Source organism: Carettochelys insculpta, chromosome 12 (assembly GCF_033958435.1).
Source record: "Carettochelys insculpta isolate YL-2023 chromosome 12, ASM3395843v1, whole genome shotgun sequence".
NCBI classification, from domain to species: domain Eukaryota; kingdom Metazoa; phylum Chordata; order Testudines; family Carettochelyidae; genus Carettochelys; species Carettochelys insculpta.
The window spans coordinates 40,524,260-40,544,270 of record NC_134148.1 but is presented as its reverse complement, the minus strand read 5'-3'; the positions used below and the strand labels follow the sequence as shown (position 1 = coordinate 40,544,270).

General features: G+C 51.7%; 1 protein-coding gene across 6 annotated transcripts in view; it reads left to right on the top strand.

The window, feature by feature from the left end:
• Positions 1-20,011, top strand: part of MEGF11 (multiple EGF like domains 11) — a 442,774-nt gene that overhangs the window by 242,606 nt on the left and 180,157 nt on the right. The gene's annotated exons all lie outside the window — the stretch shown is intronic.

The following is a 20,011-nucleotide window of genomic DNA, read 5'->3' as shown; positions in this document are numbered from 1 at the left end:
ACACTAGATAAGGGCTGCTAACTGCATATCCCCGCCCAATTTCAACTTGGGTAATTACATAGGACAAAACTTGGAGGTCCTTGCTCAGTTCTTACAAATTCTTTATTCAGTCGGAGACCAAGTGAAACCAGCTCCTTGTTCAGTTTCCATGGCATAAGGTAGCTTTTGCTTGCTGCTCCATTCTGTTCTGCAGTGTTTCTCGCGACCAAGTGTTGCTGCGTCTCACCTCAGAGATTAAAAAGATCTTTGTGTCATCTCTGTATAACTTTTTCTAATGCTTTGGAAGCCTTTGCATGAAAGGCACTCTTTGAGGGGAAGACATTATTACAAAGATTGCATTCTTATTTTCAAGGACTGGCTAATAATCCCAGACTAGAGATTGATTCACAAGCTCACTCCAGCTGCTTTGTGATGCTGCGGCAAAGCTAACCCAGGCAGCTAAGTAGAGTTCACAGATGCTTAGCATCACCAAGGCAATGGAAAGCAGCTGATGTGTACTGATGATTTGGTGGTTATTGTTGTTTTTCACTCTGCTTCCCCTTACGTGTGGGTGGCTCTCAGCAACAGGTACTAAGGCCCAGTGGTAATGGAATGGTGATGTGTGTAATTAACATTGTGAGGACCAAATCTAATGCACTGTTGGTAGAAGTGGGAAGACAAGTGCATAAGTGAACCCACTCACACCATTAATTAAGCTGATTTTGTTTCGCTATGAAAATGATTTTATGAGAGCATGAGACTTTCTTCTGACTAGATCCTGTTAAAAGAGTATTTACAAGGGACCTGTATTTGCTATTATTGTAAGCCTGTTTTTTTTTTACATGCATGTATGTGTATTTGCACTGTGTGAGCATTTAAATACCAGGGGAAAGTATATTTACAAAATCAATTCAGAGTCAGTTTTAAAAATGGGAAGTTATAAAAATGGAATTTGCAATAATAACCAGATCAAGGATGTGATATTTAATGTGCTTTCACAAAATAGTGATTCCCTCATTAGCTACGCATAAGTGAAAACTGAAAAGGTATTCCTTTCTTGCCTGAAGATAAATTCCAATATTCTTTCATTGCTAGGACAAATATCTGTATGTATAAAGATTTCTCTCATTGCTAAGTAACATTGATTAAAGTGAGACACTTGTTTTTGGCTCTGCTCTAAGATCAATGCCAGCAATATTACACACCAAAAAAGACAGATGGGGCCAGTTTCTACTGTGTTTTCTTGGCTGATTAAAGCAGAATTGCCCTTGATGACACTGTTGCTAGTGTAATTAAACTATTTGAGGAATTTCCCTTATGAAAGCCAGGCATGTTCAGAAACAAAGTTGTGATGTAGTTGGTTTTTCACATAATAAAAAGCTAGAGGATATATTTATAGACTGTGGACCCTTCAGTGGGGTCAGTGTGACGACTGCATAGTGGTCATGTTGCAGCCAGAGACCCCAGGATTAATTCTGGATCCTGCATAAGCTAGATGAATTCAGACAGGAAATAAAGAATACATTTTTAAAAATTAGAGTAATGAATCTTTGGAACAGTTTCCAAAGTTTGTGTCAGATTCTCCACCAAATGCAGTTTTAAAATTAATATTGGATTTTTTTTTCTTAAAGATTTCTTCTAAGAATTATTTTGGGGATGTTCCGTGGCCTCTGCTATAGTGAAGATTAGGTTAGAGGGTCACAGTGGTCCCTTCTGTTCTTGGAATGTAGGGCTTAACACATGCAATCAAAATGATATCTGCCTAGCAATGTCCACATGAAATCAATCCAAATGAAAAGACCCTATAATGGGTCTCTCTGTTGCCCCCAAACGGCTGTACCACATGTACGTTTGTGAGTCTGTAGCATGGGTGGGCAATAATTTTTGATGAGGGGGGAATTTGGAAAGTGGTCAAGGGACGCGCTCTTCCATGATATTGATGATGGAGGGGTGGGGTCTGGGATGGAGGCTGGGTGCAAAAGGGAGCTTGGGGTAAGGGATTGGGGTGCACAGGGGTGTCTGGGAGGGAGTTTGGGTAAAGAAGGAGGGCAGGGGACTGGGGCGCAAGGTCTGAGGGGGGGATTTGGGTTATGCGGGGTAGGGGGCAAAGGGGGGGGCACAGGATAGGGGGGAAGAAGGGACTGGGTGCCAGAGGCAGGCTCTGCCCAGGAGACTTACCTGGGTGACTTGCAGCCAGCAGCCCCACATGTTTCTTAAGCAGACTTCCTGCCTGCCCAGCGATGTGCTCTGTGAATGGCCATGAGCCTGAGGGAGGGGGAGGAGTGCTTCAAACAGGAAGCTCCCATTGGCCGAAATCAGCCAATGGGATTGTATTGGGGCGGGGGCAGCACATGACTCTTCTCCCCCTTCCCCTGAGCTTGCAACTGCCCAAAGATGAACAGGTTCCCTCAGTGTTGTGGGGAGCGGGGCGGGGAGGAGGAGTGTGGAGCCTGCCTGAGGCTCCCTGTTGCACCCATGTGCTGTATTGTGCCTGACCCTCCTATAGAGCAGTGGTGGGCAACCCACTGAGGTTCTGTGTCTGACCAGTGAGATGTTTTGTTTACCATTGCCCATAAACAGGGTTGCTGGGTCCCACTGGTTTCCATCTGTGCACTTTTTTTCCTACTCACGTTACTAAAGTGACACACATGGAAAGCGAGGGCACATGAAGGGAGGTGTGTATTGACTGCACACAACACTGACTGTGAGAGCCACATGCTACCTCTGTGTCCAACCAAAGTGTTGCAACTCTTCTAGGTATGCAAGTGCAGTTAGCAAAAGCACCCTATCCTGGGGGGCAGTCTTGGTTACAACAATCTTGTGGCCCACTGAGTTGGAGGAGGGTCACTCAGGCTTCCCATTCCCTAGCCCATCACTGCTGTGGAGCCTGTGAGCTGAGTCTTGGCTGAAATAGTAGAGTTCATAGTCTAAATACAGAGGTCTGGGCCCACTGGAGTCAAAGCAATAGCCTGTTCAGGGTCTGGAAATCAGGCCTTTGATTTCAGCATCACTGACTCTTCGGGACTCTAATAGATTTTCACTCTAATGCTCATTCTGTCTGTCACTTCCTATGGTAATGGCTTTGTTTATGTGATGTACCTATATGCACTCTGTATGTATGTTTATTGCTTTAAAGACTTGCCTGGTTCATGGTATTGTAAGTCAAATGTACATAGGAGGCTGTCCGTGATATTTTTAAATCCCATGGGAAAAACAAGATATATGCAATTGTCATCTTCCCATTTCAGCATGCTATTTGCATCTGCTAACAGCTGGGCTGAATTTTGGCCCACTGTTTCTGTATGTGAACATCTGCCATAATACTCTAAACTAAATAAAACCAGAAACAAATAAAACCATTCAGGGATTTTTTTCCTCCATAACAGCACAGTTGTGTCCTATGTTCTATTTCTTTTCAGTTGCCATTTCAACAACAGTAAACATTAAAAATAAATGTAAACAACTTCCATCTTAAATAGACATTTTTCTTTGTGAAACAGGCCTAGAATGAACCTGAGTTTGGTTTCTAAGGCCAAGCATAATGAGTGAGATGTACGTTTGTAATTCTCTTCCAGCCTAAACAGGGAAGGGTCCTTCCTGTGTCTCTCAGATTTCTCTTCTGCAGAGCAGTAGGCCTTTGTGCTGTTGTCCAGGTTAAAGTAAGTCCCTGCTTGTCTTATGGCCTCATGCAGACAATTCCCAATTAAAGTCTGATTTATGCCTGACGCTTCCTAAAGTGAGACTTTGTGGGATGACGCAGATATTCCTCCCCCACACCACGTACTTACCTGATGCTTCAACTCAGCAGCGAGGTTTCTGCTCTGGATAGGTCTGTCCCTAGAGGGATGTGGGGCTTGGAGCAACCCTCTCCCTTTGTTCTATCTGTGGGGCCAGACAGTCTCTTGACTGCACCCTGCCTCTACTCTTCCCCCACCCCATCCCAAAGCTCTGCCTCTGCCATGCCCTCTTGCCCCCATTATACTCTTTGCCTAAAGGGCCCTTCCCCAAGTGACACGAGTTGAGGGATAGTTGGAGGGTCTGTTGTGGGGCAGCAACAGGGTTTGGATCCCCTGCACTTACCACAGTGATGGGAGCTGGAGCAGACTGGCAGCCTGCTCCACTCCACCCTGCCGTCCACCTCTCAGCCCGCTGAGCTCTGCTTCTTCTTCGAGTGTCCCCGTGGGTGCTCCACATTAGGTGTCGGGCTCACCCAGCGCCGCAGATTGGATCTTCCAAGCAGTTTCTGCCGGACCGCGCATGCGCCGGTGCGCACCGCTCCCTTGCACGCACCTGGCCACGTGCGTGATCCAGTCCCCGGTAGTTCCTCTTAGCCGCCGTTGGCTGCAGACGGAATCCGACTAGGCTACGGCCAAGTTAGCGTATTCAATGGTTTTAACTGTTTTTCTTTAAAGTTTTCAAGTTCTTAGGCTACTGTTAAGTTAGCCAGTTGTTATTTTCAAAAAGAAAAAAAAAAAAAAGAAACAACAAGCGGGATGGCATTCAGTCCAGTCCTAGTAACAAGCGGAGCACCAGAGGCCAGGAGCCTAGGGCCATTAGCCTTCCTGCCGCGGCAGGCTATCGGAGAGGGGGAAAACAGCACAGAGAAGGTGCTAAGTACCCCATTAACAACTGAAAGACTCACCAACAATGTCCTATTCAGGATTCAAGGAATGTGAGTCTTGCCGAGAGGCAATGCCAGCGTCTGATGGGCACAGTCACTGCATAAGGTGCCTGGGGGAGTCCCATGTCACGCAGAAATGCTCCTTCTGTGAAGAATTAACAGCCAGAGCAAGGAAGGACAGGGAGATGCGGCTTAAAATGCTGCTCTTCGACAAGGCCCTCCAGCCAGACGTGCCGGAGCGGCCGCAGCAGGAGGGACCCTCCGGGGCCCATAAAAGGAAAGCCGCCTCCCTCACCCCATCAGCGCAAAAACGGAGGAAAGTCTCCCCAGCCTGATCCCTGCCAGCAGCAACAGCGAGCGGGACGGGAGGAGTGCACAGCCCCCAGCCGCAGCAACAGCTGATCGGCGGCGGCACGGAGAGCCACGTGGAGGCGGCTCAGCCTCTGATAATCAAACAGCCGCCCCGCACCGCAGGCAGGGCGGCGGCTAAACAAGCGCCGGTACCGGCGGCACCGCAAGCAGCGGCACCGACCCCAGGGAACCGGCGGTGCAGTGCGCGCAGGCACGCAGCCTGCAGGCACCGGAGGATACCGCCCGTGCGGCACCGCCCATAAGCATGCCGAGCACGGTGCAGACGGGGCCGAGATCCCCTACACGTCAGGGGGCAGAGCTACCCCCTCAAGGGAGGGAGAAGGCTGCACACAAAACAAGGCACCGCAGCTCCTCTCCAGACAGGGCTGCAGAGTTGCTTTCTCTCAGCCCTCCGCTCATGCTGCAGACTCCAACTAGGAGGCAGGGGTCCCCCCTAGCCTACCCGGAGCACCCGTCTCCATTTTTACAACCAGCCTCGCCCTGGCTGGGACCACCTTCACCCTTCCTGGGGTTTGAGCCGCTGGAGTACTATCACAAATCGCTCTCTCCAGTGTCCCAGGTCTCTCGACGATCTCGCTCCCCCCAGACGCAGAGGGTATGCACCAAGGGAGTGGTCTAGGTCACCTTCCCAAGAGCAGTGCCCATGCTGCCATGGTCGCCCCTATCATGCGGGGCATAGACACCACCGGCAGTCTACCAGGGAAAGATCCCCACAGACAGTCCCGTATCCCCGCGGGCAATCGCGAACGGGGACAGAGACTCAAGTATCTCAGGGGGAACTGGTTATGGAACCCCGAGATTTTTCCCTTGCAAGCTTCCAGAGCTTCCAGAGCTTGATGTACCATCACCAACAGGAACCGGAAGGGTCCAGAGAGGTGTACCTTAGTGGTTCCTCACTCTCCTCCCCGGACGAGGCTACGGCCCCGGGGGACGTCCATCCTCCGGACGATCTCAAACAGTTCCAAGAGCTGTTTTAAGAGGGTGGCTTTCACGCAAGGCATCCAGACAGCAGAGGTGCAAGAGAAACACCATAAGCTCCTCAAAAATCTGAGACCTCCGGCCTCCTCCAAAATAGCAATACCGCTTGATGACGCAATCTTGGAGTCCGCCACTATGATATGGCAGACCCCTGCGACTATTCCGCCTGTCCACAAGAGAGCGGATTAAAAAAAAAAAAAAATACTTCGTGCCGGTGAAGGGCATGGAGTTCCTGTTCAGCCACCCACAACCAAATTCCTTGGTGGTGGAGTCGTCGCAACAACGATCAAAGACATCTCAATTCAAGACGGGGGAACAGACAAAGATGCCAAGAAGCTAGAGCTGTTGCGCAGAAAGGTCTACTCCTCCTGCACTCTACTGTTGCGAATGGCAAATTATGCAGCGCATCTAGCGAACCATAATTTCGACAACCACACTAGGTTAACCTCCCTCATGGACTCGCTTCCAGAGGGCAAGAAACTGGTGCTCAAGGCCATCGTGCAAGAAGGCTACGCGGCCTCGAGGACGGGAGTTCAGATCGCCCTGGAGGTTGCGGACACAGCAGCATGCTCCACAGCTACGGCAGTGGTGATGCGAAGGGAGTCCTGGCTCCAGACTTCGGGTATACTGAGGGACCTGCAGACAAAGATAGTCGATCTTCCCTTCGACTCGCAGAAGCTGTTTGCTGAATCAACTGACTCAGTCCTTCATTTCAGTAAAGATTCAAGAGCCACACTTAGGACCCTGGGGATTTACACCCCTCCATACAGAAGGAAAAAGTACTACCCTCAATAAAGACGGTACCAGTACCAGCAACAGCGTCCCCAGTACCACAGGGGTTACGAGCAAGGGCGACATCAACAGCACCAGCAGTACAGAACTCCCAGGCGACGTTCCCAACAGAGCCGTGCGTCCTCGGGGCAGGGCCAAAGGCCACAAGTTTGACACACAGATCCAGGGCTGCGCCATCACTACCATTGCACAAGGTCATCCGAAGCGGTTATTCCACCATCGCCTCCGACCTTTCTGTAACCAGTGGCAAAGGATCACCACAGACAAATGGGTGCTGGAGATCATAGCCACGGGGTACGCCATCCCCTTCCAGTCGCTCCCACCACCACGACCTCCACCCAGGCCCCACGTCCAGGAGGCCTCCCACGTAGCAAGGCTCAAGCAGGAGGTAGACCATCTCATGCTTATAGGGGCAGTGGAAAGAGTGCCGGAGCAACTGCAAGGGAGAGGGTTCTACTTGAGGTACTTCCTCACGGAGAAAAAGACAGGAGGCTGGAGGTCCATCTTAGATCTTCAAGGCCTCAACCGGTACCTGCGTAAGCAACGCTTTCGGATGATCACAATCGCCTCCATCCTTACGGCACTAGACGATGGAGATTGGTTCGCAGCCCTCGACTTACAAGACGCGTATTTTCACATAACTATCCATCCGGCTCACCGACGATTCCTCCGGTTTCATGGTAGGCAAAGAACATTTTCAATACAAGGTCCTACCGTTTGGCCTCTCCTCGGCCCCCAGAGTCTTCACCAAGACCTTGGCAGTGGTGTCAGCCTACCTGCACAGACAGGGGGTATTTATATTCCAGTATCTGGACGACTGCCTACTCAAAGGGGCCTCGTAGGAGGAGGTACTACGCATGATACGCGTCACAGCAGGCACGTTCTCTTCGCTCGGCCTGGTTATCAATCTGACAAAATCAAAGATAGACCCCACACAGGACATAGAGTTCATAGGGGCACGCATAAATTCTATTACAGCAAGAGTGTATCTACCAGAGACTTGCTTTCGGGCCATCGGCTCCCTCGTGCAAGTCATCACCTTCAGCCCTACGGTGCCGGTTCTGACATGCTTACAGCTGCTGGGCCACATGACAGCGGCGACGTTCGTAGTACAGAACGCCAGGTTACATATGCGCAGCATGCAGCACTGGCTGGCGAGCGTATACAAACCAGCAGCACACACCGTTCACAGGGTGGCATCGCCCACAACAGAGGTGCACAAATCCCTGCAATGGTGGGTAAACCCCAAGAACCTGCTAACAGGGATACCCTTCCACCAACCACACATATCGGTTTTTCTTACTACAGATGCCTCCCTCATAGGGTGGGGAGCACACATGGGCGAAGAGGTGACGCAAGGGCTGTGGTCCTCCACGGAGCAGTCACTGCACATAAATATACTGGAGCTCAGAGCAGTGTTCAACGCCTGCAGACACTTTCGAGACCATATACAAGTCAAAGTAGTCGGGATCAGTACAGACAATACCTCCACCATGTTTTATATAAATTGGCAAGGAGGAGCTCGGTCCCGTGCCTTATGTGCGGAAGCAGTCCGGATGTGGAACTGCTGCATCGCCAACAATGTAACCTTGAAAGCCTCGTACTTAACAGGCGCTCACAATGTGAAGGCAGACCAGCTGAGCAGGCGTTTCGCACTCACGCATGAGTGGCAGATCCGTCCCGATCTGGTGCGACCAATTTTTCACACATGGGGTTTTTCCCCAGATAGACCTGTTTGCCACTCAACACAACAAGAAGTGCCCACGATTCTGCTCCAGGGCAGGACTGGGACGGGGCTCCCTGGGGACGCATTCGCGATCTCCTGGAGGGGCCCCCTGCTTTATGCTTTCCCTCCCACAGTGCTCATCCACAAAGTGTTGCAGAAAGCCAGGAGGGAAGGAGCCTGAATGATCCTGATAGTCCCAACGTGGGATCGACAGCAATGGTTCCCCCTACTCCTGCGCATGTCGGACCGTCCACCGATGCCCCTTCCGGTGGCGCCGGATCTTCTCACGCAAGCCCAGGGGTCCATAGTGCATCCGCACCCCCAAGGCCTGCGACTACAAGCGTGGTTAATCCATGGCTCAGCTCCCTAGAGAGCACATGTACGGAGGAAGTGCAGCAAGTCCTAGCAAGTAGCAGGAGGACTTCCACCAGGAAGACCTACAAGCAGAAATGGACTCGCTTCACGGCATGGTGTTCTACCAAACAGCTAGCCCCCCTTTTGGTGCCTATACCTGTGATATTAGAGTATTTACTGGACCTCAAGAGAGGAGGACTCTCACTATCCTCGTTAAAGGTCCACCTTGCCCCCATTTCGGCATTCAGACATGAAGAGGAAGGGCACACGGTGTTCGCCCATCCCATGGTTACCAGGTTCCTCAAAGGGTTGGTAAACCTATACCCCCCTCGGAAACCGCTTCCACCTTCGTGGAATTTGGACCTGGTGCTTAATGCGAAAACGGGACCACCGTTCAAGCCTTTGGCCACGGTTTCCCTCCGCCTCCTTACGATAAAGACGACCTTTCTTCTCGCAATCACGTCAGCTCGCAGGGTGAGCGAGCTTGCGGCAGTTATGGCAACGCCACCCTGCACTGTTTTTTCCAAGGAGGCGGTAACCATACGGCTGCGTCCAGCCTTTGTTCCTAAAGTTTCTTCTGAGTTCATATTAACGAACCTATCATTTTACCCTCATTTTATCCAAAGCCTCATAACTCTAACAAAGAGGCGCGCCTACACCTCTTGGACGTGAGGAGGGCGCGAGCCTTCTATATAGACAGGACCAAGTCCTTCCGTAAAATGGATAGACTCCTAGTCTCTATCGCTCCCAAATCAAAAGGAGAATGTCTCTCTTCGCAGAGAATCTCGAAGCACATCGTATCTTGCATAAAGATGTGCTACGAACTCAAAAAGACTCCTTTACTGGCCGCGCCCAGGGCTCATTCCACTAGGGCGGTGGCGGCATCAACAGCCTTTTTCAAGGGCGTTGCGCTAAAAGACATTTGCCGAGCGGCGACCTGGTCATCCTATGACACCTTCGCCAAACATTACGCCCTTCACAGGGTATTCCAAGAGGATACCCATCTCTCGACAGTGGTCCTCTCGGGGACAAGCTGCACATAATCCGATTACCCACCTCCTATCTTGGGTTACTGCTGGGTAGTCACCTAATGTGGAGCACCCACGGGGACACTCGAAGAAGAAAGAAAGGTTACTCACCGTAGTAACGGTGGTTCTTCGAGATGTGTCCCCGTGGGTGCTCCACTACCCGCCCATCCTCCCCGCTTCGGATCTCCGTTTAGTGTTTTGCAGGAGCATCCGAGGCAGTTGGTCAAGGAACTGGCGGGGACCGGATCGCGCACGTGGCCAGGAGCGCGCAAGGGAGCGGCGTGCACCGGCGCATGCGCGGTCCGGCAGAAACTGCTTGGAAGATCCGATCTGTGGTGCCGGGCGAGCCCGACACCTAATGTGGAGCACCCACGGGGACACATCTCGAAGAACCACCGTTACTACGGTGAGTAACCTTTCTTTCCCCCAGCAATGGGAAGCAGAGTGGCTTGGCCCCAGTTCACTTCCCCGAATTCTACATCACTTGGGGGAAGGGCTAGCTCTGGAGCCAGGACCAGGGCTTGTGGCAGCTGCAGCAGGGCACCTCAAACCATCCTATGGCCAAGGCAGCTCTGCCTCCGGGTGCTCCCCTGCCTGCAGCCTGTCTCTTCTATCGTATTCTCCTTCCTGTGCATGTCTCTCAGTCACTTAAAAACACTTCTTGCATGCATTTTTCACGGGTCTGGGCATGTGCATTAAGGCGGTGATTTGCCACTGGAAATTAGCATTTCAGGAGCTGATGGGGGATTCAGTTGATAAAGAATAGAAATATAATTTATTCGAGTCAACATGATTGTATGGGAATAGGTCTTGTCAAAATATCCTGATTTCATTGCTTTAGGAGATTATATATTTAATTGACACAAGTCAGCATGTATTGTAACGGACTTACTTTGGCACCATGGTGCTGACAGCGGCTATGGGACCAGGGCCAAGGTGGGAGTGTGAGGCTCAGCTCCTCACCTGCAGAAGGTGTGGGGCCAAGAGCAGAAAGGGCAGGGCTTACAGCAGTGAGTTCTGCCCTTTGCATGGCACAGCACTCTGCGGTGGTTCATAGAGCCCTAGGAGCAATTGCTCCCTTTCAACAGGCCTGCTTTGGCAAGCGTTTGCCTTAGAATGGCACAACATTCTAATTAAAAATTAGCACTGTGCAATATTTATAAAGGCAGTTCTTAATATATTTAACAGATACTAATTCAAAACATAACTCACAGAAGCCGTGTCTACACGTGCACGCTACTTCGAAGTAGCGGCACTAACTTCGAAATAGTGCCCATCATGGCTACACGTGTTGGGCACTATTTTGATGTTAACATGGACGTTAGGCGGCGAGACGTCGAAGCCGCTAACCCCATGAGGGGATGGGAATAGCGCCCTACTTTGACGTTCAACGTCGAAGTAGGGACCGTGTAGTCGTTGCGTGTCCTGCAACATCGAAATTGCGGGGTCCTCCATGGCAGCCATCAGCTGAGGGGTTGAGAGACGCTCTCTCCAGCCCCTCAGCTCAATGGTGGCCGCGTTGAGCGGCCCCTTAAAGGTCCCCACCCCCTCCCTTTCTGTGCAGGAAGCTGAGAGAGCACGCAGGCAGCAGCAATAACACGCGGCTCGCCTGCACGCTCTTCTTCAGCCACCCACACCCCCAACCGACCTGATGGCCACCTGGTAGCCCCCCCAGCGCCCTCAGGGAACCCACCCCGAAGGGGAGCCAGGGTTCCCAGGGCAGGAGCCAGGCCGGGAAGCGGCAGTGGGGCCCCTCCTGGACGGAGGCCGAGCTTCGGGACCTGCTGGGGCTCTGGAGCGAGGAGGAGGTGCTCCAGGTAATGGGGAGCAAGAGGCGGAACGCGGATGCATTCCCTCGGCTGCCCGAGGGCCTGGCCGCCCGGGGTCACCCTGCCCGCACTCTGGACCATGTCCAGAGTAAAGTGAAGGAGCTGCGGCAGGGTTACGCCCGGGCCCGGGATGTGGCCGGCCGATCTGGGGCCGCCCCCATCACTTGCCCCTTTTACAGGGAGCTCAGGGACATCCTGGGCCCCCGGCACACCTCCTCCCCTCCGGCCACGCTTGACACCTTGGCTGAGGAGCCCCAGCACACCCCGGAGGCGGAGTCCGCCCCGGAGGCAAGCCCCGCACCCCGGGGGCCCCCCCAGGAGCCCACCCCCGGGGCACCGGAGCAGGAGGAGGAGGAGGAGGGGGACTCTTCCTTCACCGACACCGGACTCCAGATCCTCTCCTGCCATCCCGGAGCAGCAGCCGGGCGTCCGCCCCCCGGGTGTCCCCCTGACCATGGGAGTGGACCGTCAGGTATGTACGCCCCCGGTGCACACCCCCGAGGTTGAGGGGCGGGGGTAATAGATATGGCCAGGGCCCTCCACATGCCCAGATGACCATGGCCCCAAGGACAGCAGTGGCATGTTCCTCACAGGAGTGCATCAGCCCCTGCCCCCCGCAGCACAACAGTGCCATGCCCCATCCCCAGGGCAGGGGGGAGCGGAACCTCTAGGGTCCCCCGGGAGGAGGGGGTGGGACACCCAGCAGCAGCAGCAGCAGCAGCAGCATGTGATGGAGTGGGGGGAGTGCAAATGCGAAACTCAGGCTAGATATGAGCAACAAGCTGAATAGCTCCCAGTGGCTAAAGATGATCCTGGGGCTACAACTGGCAGGTTACACCTCTGCCCTGAACAAAGAGGAGGAAGGAGCCGAGCTGGGTTTGAATCGGGGGCCTCAGTTAGAGGCTAGGGGAAGGGAGAGCTGGAAGGCAGCCAGCCTGAGGAGGGGGAAAGCTACACCCCAGAGGGGCACCCCTTGGGGTCTTCTCCCCAGCACGGGTTGGAAGGACTGTCTCTGACTGCTGTACTGTCGCTTCTGGGAGAAACTGGGCATCTGTTGCCTAAGAAACCTCTCCTGTCAGACCTGCTGAGTGAAGTGAGAGTCACTCCCGCCAGGGGACGGGGCGCAGTGCAGGGGGACCCTTGAACCCCATCACAGCAGCATCTCCCGGGGATGGGGATGGGGAACCTGCAGCACAGGGGTGGGGGGACAAGGGCCATGGCTCGGGGCCTACGCTAACAGCTGTCTCCACTCTTCTTCCCCCCCTCCTGTGTTCCGCAGCTGCACCATCAGAAGGACCAGAGAGCGCCGGTGAGGCATCGGTGGTCCCGGAATCCCCTCCGGGGACATCGCTCCAGGCCAGCCCCTCGGCGGAGCAACGACTGGCCCCACTGCGGGCAAGATGGAGGACCCAGCAGCAGCAGCCACTGGCGACAGACCCCCAGCAGCTGGCCCTCCACCGCCGGCAGGAGAAGGTCGCGGAGCAGCGGCTGCGGGTGGAGCAATGCTGCCTCCACCTGCAGGAGCGGGCGCTGGCCTGGCGCCAAGAGGCATGGGGGGCCTACATGGAGACATTCAACCGCATAGCAGATTACCTGGCCCCCCATGCCGCGCCGGCCTCCGCTGTGCCCGCCCTGCCTGCTCCACCCGCTGCGCCACCCGTTGCTCCAGGCGCCGCACCATCCGCCGTCTCCCCGCCACCGAGGGCCATTCCGCTGAGGGGGACCTGGGGCCAGCTGACACTCGCCGGTCGTATCTTCCGGTCCGCCTGGCCCCCAGCCAGCCTCGGCCAGGGCTGCGGCCGAGGCGGGGATCCCGGCCGCCCACCCCCAGTGCTGGACTGTAGGGTCGTGGGGCCCAGGATGTCCCCCCCTTTTGTGTATATTCCCCCCACTTTTTTGGTTTTTTGCCCTGTACATAGTTTGTATTTATTTATTTGTGACCCTCGTTTTCACTGTCTGATCCTTCCCCCGCCCCATGTAAATAGTTCTCCCCTTCCTTGTTATCCATGTTTTTATATTAATATACATACATGTAATATATAAGTTTGTTAGAAGTTCTATAGTTATTATTAAGAAGAGTTCAAGTAAACATGTTTGATTTCACAAACAAGTGTCTGCTTTTATTTGTACAAGAAAAGTGTGTGGGGGGGTGTGCTGTTGGGTGCTCTGTGGTGTGGGCGTAGGGGCAGGGAGTGTTGTGGAGGATGGGGGGGCAGTGGGGGGCCTGCCAGTGTTCACCCCACAACCTCATCGAAGTGGGCCCGCAGGGCTTCCCGGACCCAGGTCCCTTCGGGGTCCACCTGGCGACTGGGGGCAGCGGCTGGCTGCACAGTGGCCCTGCCGGCCTCCACAGCCCAGCCCTGAAATAAGGCCTCCCCCTTGCTCTCCACCAGATTGTGTAGGGCGCTGCACGCACCCACAATCTAGGGGATGTTGGTGGGGCCCGCATCCAGGCGGGTGAGGAGACACCTCCAGCGCTCTTTGAGGCAGCCAAATGAGTGCTCCACCACCTGGCACGCGTGGTTCAGGCGCTGGTTGAAGCGCTCCTGGCTGGCAGACAGATGGCCCGTGTACCGGTGCATGAGCCAGGGCCGGAGGGGGTATGCCGCATCTGCGATGACGCAGAGGGCATGGCGGTGTCCCCCACAGGGATCTCCCTCTGGGGGATGTAGGTCCCCGCCTCCAGCCGGGGGCACAGGCCCGAGTTCCGAAATACCTGGGTGTCGTGGGTGCTGCCAGGCCAGCCCACATAAATGTCCTGGAAACAGCCCCGGCTGTCCACCAAGGCCTGGAGGACCACTGAGTGGTAGCCCTTCCGGTTGATGTAACGTCCTCCACTGTGCTCCGGGGCGCGGATGGAGATGTGAGTCCCATCCAGAGCCCCAAAGCAATTGGGGAAGCCCAGGGTTTCAAAGCCCGCGATGGTGGCATCTGGGTCCCCAAGCCTCACGAGCCTCTGGAGGAGCATGGCGTTGATGGCGCACGCGACCTGCAGGGGAAGCACATGGGAGAGCACCAATGAGGGGTGAGCAGGGTGTGTGTGGCCCTCCCCTGCCAGGGCCCCCCTCCCTTCCCCTCCCCTGCCGCCCCGCCGCCAGGTCCCCCCTCCCCTCCCCTCCCCTGCCCTCCCCGGCCAGGGCCCCCCTCTCCTGCCAGGGCTGCCTCCCCCCACTCCCCCCGTGGGTCCTCTTACCTCCATGAGGACAGCCCTGATGGTGGCCTTGCCGATGCCAAACTGCTGGCCCACGGATTGGTAGCTGTCTGGAGTGGCCAGCTTCCAGACAGCGATGCCGACCCGTTTCTCCACAGGGAGGGCACGCCGCATGGCGGTGTCCTGGTGCCTGAGTGCGGGGGTGAGCCACTGGCATAGCTCCAGAAATGTCTGCTGGCTCATGCGAAAGTTCCTGAGCCAGCGGTTGTCGTCCCACTCCCCAAGCACCAGCCGCTCCCACCAGTCGGTGCTGGTGGGGTAGCTCCACAGCCGGTGGCATATGAGGCGGCGGGGGCGGCGGGGTGCTGCAGGGTGGGGTGTTGCGTCCTCCTCCCCTGCGGGCAGCTCCTCCTGTGTAGCAAGGAGGTGCTCAGCTGCCTCCCGCATGGCATGGAGCAGGGCGAGCACTGCTCCTGCAGGGGCGGCTGGGTGGACCCCTGGCTGCTGCTGCTGCTGCTGCTGCTGCTGGGGGTCCATCATGACTGCGTCGCCCGAGGTGTGCGTGCCTATGGCTCTGCAGACCGCGTGCTGTGCAGGCTGCGTGTGTCTGGGAGGGGCCCTTTAAGGGAGCGGCTTGCTGTTGAGTCCGCCCTGTGACCCTGTCTGCAGCTGTTCCTGGCACCCTTATTTCGATGTGTGCTACTTTGACGTGTAGACGTTCCCTCGCGTCGCCTATTTCGATGTGGTGCTGCGCAACGTCGATGTTGAACGTCGACGTTCCCAGCCCTGGAGGACATGTAGACGTTATTCATCGAAATAGCCTATTTCGATGTCGCTACATCGAAATAAGCTACTTCGATGTAGGCTTCACGTGTAGACGTAGCTAAAGTGGGTAATCCTTGTACGGAGATGTTTGTAGTGGTGTTCTGCAAGGACTGATAGTAGATCTAATACCAATCAACATTCCCATCAGTGACCTGGAAATAAATATAAAATCACTGCAGAGAATATGCGCAGATGACATTGGTGAAGTGATAAAGGACAATGACCAGACAGTTTTGTGCGGTGATCTGGATCCTTTGATAAGTTGGACCCATGTAAACAGAATGTGCTTTAATCCAGCTACAAGAAATACAAGCCATATCAACAGAATGGGGCAGCTGTGTCCTGGAAAACACAACTCCGAAAAGGATCTGAGGTCATAGTGAAAAAGCAATTGAACATGAACTGCTGGTGTGATGCTGTGGCAGAAAGGACGAATGCAATCTTTGGCTATATAAAAAGGGGTGTTGTGGGTAGGAGCAGAAGAGGTCGTTTTATTTCTGTATATGGCACTGGTGAAAGTAAAGCTGGCATAGATGACTGCTGCCTATAGGGGGAGAGGTGGGAGAAAGGGGACATGAGGAGGTACCTCATGTAGATTAAAATTTTGGCAGGTGCGCACATGGCAGCTGTGAACCTCCTGAGTTCATCCACATGTCCCCTATGGATGCTGGACCACTGCGTCCAGTTCTGGTATTGACACACTCAAAAAGTTGTTGAAAACTTAGAGAACCGTGCCGAGAAGAGATGCAAAAAAGATTTGTGAACTGGAGAAAATGGCTTACCTTGAGAAACGTAGAGAGCTCCATCCTTTTAACTTTACACAGAGAAGACTGAGAGATGAGTTGATTACAGTGTAGAGGTGTCTGGAGAACGAATACCAGGAACTAAAGGGTTATTTATTCTATCAGAGGAATGCATGACAAGCACTAAAGGCTGGAAGATGAAGCCAGAAAAATTCATATCAGAAATTAGGCAGACATTTAATGGGGCACTTTCCTTTGATAGTTTGCTCCACAGCTTAGTAATGGATTCTCCTTCTCTGAAAGTGTAGAAGTTTACTCAGTGGGTGCTTTGAGGCTGGGAAAAATTAGTAGGTGCTCAGCACCCATCAGCAGCCAAACTTCCCTGCTCTCCAGCGCCCTGCACTGGGACAAGGTCAAATATATCTAAACTCTTCCTGGTGGGTGTTTCCCTAACCTGTTCTTTAAAAGGATGGGGATTCCACCTTTTGGAAGCCTATTTCAGACCACATAATTAGAATGCTTTCTCTAATATTTAATTTGAGGCTCCCTTGTAGATCAAATCCATTACTACTTTTCTTGCCTTCAGTGGACACAGATGCAACTGGTCACTGTGTCCTCTTTGTAAAAGCATATTTGAAGGTTGTCATCAGGTCCCCTTTCATCTTCTTTACTCAGAACTATACGTGCCCAGTTCTTTAACTTTTCCTGAAAAATCAGGTTTTCCAAATTCCTGATCATTTTTTTCTCTTCTGGCATCTCCAGTTTGTCATATCTTTCTTAAAGTGTAGCATCCCACATTGGATCCATTCCTCCAAATGAGGCTTCACCAGTGTGGAGTGGACTGGAGCAATGACCGCCCTCCTGTGTCTTATGTATGACATTCCTGCTAATACACCCCAGAATGATTTGAGCATCATATTGTTGATTAATGCTCAGTTAGTGTTCCACTATAATCTTAAGATCCACTTCATCAGTATAACAGCCCAGGTGCTTATTTTCCACATCGTAGCTCTGCCTTGGAGTTTTTGTTTCTTAACTGAAGTACTTAGTTCTTGTCTTTATTGAATTTAATCTTGTGGATTTCAGACCTCTTCTCTGGCTTGTCAAGGTATGCCAAGACTTGTAATCTGTAATTAAAGTTAACGTCCATGGGGGAGGGTATCATCAAAGAATCCCACCACAGTAACATTTAACTGCATAAAGGGAAGCTATGCAAAAATGAGGAAACTAGTTAAACAGCAATTAAAAGACGCAGTCACTAAAATTAAACCCCATCAAGCTGCCTGGAAAAGCACTGTACAAAAAGCACCAATTAAATATATACTCCAAATTAAAAAAACAAAAAAAAGTGCCACCACAGCTAAAGAACAATATCAAAAAGAGGCTACTGGCCAATGAGCATCCTGTTAAAAATTGGAAGTTAAATCCTACTGAGGAAAATAGCAAGGGTCATAAATGTGGATGTATCTTATGTCAAAGCATAAGTAGAGAGGCCCAAGAAGAATTTGAAGAGCAACTAGCCAAAGCCTCAAAAACTGACAGCAGTTTTTTAAAGTATGTTAGAAAGAGGGAGCCTGCCAAATAATCAGTGGGGAGGAAGGCACCGCGTAGGCTGGGCATCATTCCATCCATCCTATCCTGGCCAGAGAGGGTAGCTGAGATTTTTTCCTTCCTTGCTGTTGGAGTCAACTTTGGCCTAGTGGTCATTCCTCTGTTATGTGACTGACTGATATGACTCTGTCATTTGAAGAAACATCAGTTCTGTCTTTGGGCCATACAGCCCAGCTCAAGTATTCCCCGGCATATTAACCCCGCGCTCCACTTTGTTATTGGGGGCAGATATATAGTGTTCTAACCAATATTGCACAACTGCTACTGGACGCATAGGAGAAATACCTTTCTTTCGAACAGTAAGGAGCCAAGCATCTGGTTAGCCAGGAGGTCTTGCTGCCCTTGTGGGTTACATCAGGTGGTGCCGAGGTTGCCTTTTTTCCCAGCTTATAACATTCTGAGCTTTCTCAGCAATTCACAGGGGGCTGCACTCAGCTGAACAAAATCCATCCATCAATCTGCATCTGGAATGTAGCCACAGACTACACTGAGGTGACTGTGCGCTTGTACTAATGATCAGCCTCACTTATGAATTCCCTCCCTTGATCTGATTCTTTTTCTCTGATGATAATTTAATTGATTGAATACACTGGCTGCTACTCAAGAAACTCTCTTCAGCTTAACTCTCACTTTGCAGAATCATTTCTTAACATCACTATAGTTAGAGTTTGTTGCTAAATCAGTGTCCAGTTGATTGCCTGAGTACATTAGAGACGTATCTGGAATTGATGAAATCAGGGATTTTGAGAAAAATGTCCTTGATTCATATTTAACAATCTGTTTATATATTATGCTTTTGTAATAACATTTTTTCCTGTTCGAATGAGTAAATGAAGCAGAATAAAGTAGGTTAATGTAGAGCTAGGGAGGTGACTAATTTTCAGAGTTCTAGCCTTCCTGTTGGTGGGGATTTTTTTCTTAAATATACAGAATGATATGAAAGTTTCATTATTGTTGTATTTATAATGGAAAGGAACTCAGAAGCAGCATAGTTATGCTCCAGTCTTGAGCCTGATGTGCAATGTGTTTCTCTCGTCAATAATACCCATCCCTCTTCCTGTACCACTCTGCAAGGGATTTATAAACCAGATCAGTTGGTTTGAAGTTTTCTTACCATTTCTATACTTGATCCAGGTTTATTTGCTAACACAGACCTCTGTGCAGTGTTTTAATTCATTTGTATGCTGGTATGCTCAGCCCTAGTTTGTAAAGCGTCCAAACTTTGTTTGGAGCAAGTCTGGGATGGTGCATAGTTTCAAGTGGAAGTGAAAGACAATTTTTTTCATACTTTGACATGAAACTGGGTGATGTACCAAAGTTTTCCTTTCCAGCTTGGTTTGAGCCAAAACCACGCAGCCGAAAGCAATGGGTGCTAGCCCCCATCCGTCACCACAGAGAAGGTATGAAAGATTTCTGCAATCCTGAACCCAGACTACTCCCCCCACAGTCCAACTCATGACAAAGAGGACTTTGTAATTAAGTTTGGTGACAGCAAGATTGTGCCCACTGTGAATATGCACAATAGGTCAGTGATTTTCTTGTTGTCATCTGATCCCACTGGATTGCTCAAATCAGCAGTACACGTGATTTGTGTCTTTTTTTATTTTACAGGCGATATCAAGGTAAAATTTGACTTTGCTGAATTTATGGTATGATCAATCATACTAATAAGGAGTAATGGTTCCACAGTCTGTGTCCTTGTAGGGTGTGTCCTATGAAACAGCATGACTATAGCAAGATTGTTTACAATATAACTCTTGGCTTAGCATATGACAATCTATTGACTGAAATAGCATTAGTTCACAGATGAGATTATTAATCCAAGAGAGTCTTAGTTGCGCTGAGTCTTTTCTTTGATGTACTTTACCATTATAGGCAACTTTTGGACACCTTTTTGGGACATTTCTACATAGCCAAGACATTTCTTATGTGCAAAATGATACATCAGTAGATGCTACTGTTGAACTACTTTCTGAATTCTCTTCCATGTTTAAGAGACTTG